The sequence below is a fragment of the Pinus tabuliformis genome, chromosome 2_2 (assembly GCF_031772625.1).
Source record: "Pinus tabuliformis cultivar Carrire ecotype Pingquan chromosome 2_2, CPIR1, whole genome shotgun sequence".
Classification (NCBI taxonomy): Eukaryota; Viridiplantae; Streptophyta; class Pinopsida; order Pinales; family Pinaceae; genus Pinus; species Pinus tabuliformis.
Genome location: NC_142300.1, coordinates 922796230 through 922798131, shown reverse-complemented (window position 1 = coordinate 922798131; position 1902 = coordinate 922796230).

Genomic DNA, 1902 nt, shown 5'->3' with positions numbered 1-1902 from the left:
ATGTTTTGGCACAAAGTTTGAGGTAGCCTTGGATGAGTCAAAAGCTGGTCATGTTTATACTCTAAAGTCATAGAATTCCAAGATGAAGTTGCTTGTATGGAGTATGTTATAGTTTGAGGAGTCCATTTTTAGGTCATCCTCACGATTAGAGGTAGAATGATGCATTTTTCCATGTACTCATTTTCATTTTTGCTGAGATGAAAGAAGTGACCTCCCCACCATTGAAGAAGAGCTCAAAGATGTAGTACACATTGGACGAACTTTGTTATCAAACATTGTGTTCATTGTCATTTATGGTCTCTTTTAAATTACTTCTTCTTTAAGTATTTTGCATATGTGGTTTCTACATGCTCTTCTAATGCAATTCTACTAACATCAACCAAAGAAAAGATCTTGGATCATGTTGATATCATAGGCATACCAGATCAATATCAAATGAGATGTTTTATTATACTTCTCACTAATTATTAAATTGATGTGGGTGATTCCTATTGTAATCATTGTTTCTAATTGGCGGTCAAGGTCGATGTTGGAAGGGATGAGTTCTGGTGCTACCGCTATCAGGAAACGCATGAGATTGAATTAATCAAATTTAGGTGCCATGGCCAACTCCGGTTTGGTACATCAACATATCTTATTCTAAGTTAATTATTTTAATTTTTCTAAAACGAAATTGAACTTTGCACTTTGGGAAAGATGTAATGAAGCCGGTTTCTTTTCAATATGGGTCACTCTCATGCTATTATGTGTTTTATCGTACTCCATTGTCAAAGCTTGGCATATAGGCTTCAATCATCATGTTATTCATTCTTTAAAGCAACCTAGCATTCATCGCAACAACGAAGGGTGAAGTTTATTTCAAGATGCATACATGAGAAGGATCTCAGCAATGAACAACCAAGAGCGAAGTTTCTTTCAAGATGCATACATGAGAAGGAGCTTGACAATAAAGAAGGGGCAGTTATTTTTTAGAAATCTAGGGCATCATATGTATTAGGTTCATTAGGTAGATTTCTCTAGGACTTTGAAATTTTCTTGTGATTTCTCTTTTTCTTCTTATTAGTTCTTCTTTCAATTTATTGTGTTCCTTTCATCAATACAAATGCCAAATAATGAAGATCACAATAAGGGACACAAGATGTAGGTTCTTAGTCAGGGAAAAACACCTATCTAGGGGAAAACCATTCCAACTCTTCCACTAGTATATTATGATAAAATTGATACAAACCAAGACCTTAGACCAGATCGAAAGACCTTCCTCCTCCACCAAGTCATCCATCAAACTGTTCTTTCAAGCTCCAATGATCAACTGCAACAATACTGCATCAAAGAAGGAATTTTGACCTTACTGCTTCAAAATTTCATCCCAACTTCAGGTCTACAACTTTGGCCTTCATGCATCTTTAGATTCTTTGCATGTGTGAGGGAAAGTGAGAGAAAATGAAGTTTTCCTCTTCACTAGAGTTTCTCCTTTCTTCACTAGGATTTCTCTTCTTTTCCAAGCCTTTAACACCCTTCCTTCTTGCCTTCGCTTCTCCTTATGATTGCAAATCAAACTTCTTTAATTGGATGCTCAAATAAGTCAAGTAGCACTTCAATTTATAGTGGTTGTAGCTACCATAATGAGGCTAACTTGATGTAGTTGAGACCGACTTGATGGAGGAGGCCTAGATGAATCATTTTACATCAAAATAAATTTATTTCTTGATAGATAGAGCCCAAGAAGGGTATTTTACATGATGACACGAACAAGGACACTTGACATAAACATTAGAAGCCTGCAATGGAGGTTTTGACCTATTAATCATTGACCCAAGCATGAAACCCATGCTTTAATAAGTTGATTTATTTTAATAATAATAAAAAATCCTTTTTCTTTCTTTTGACCAATACAATTATGAA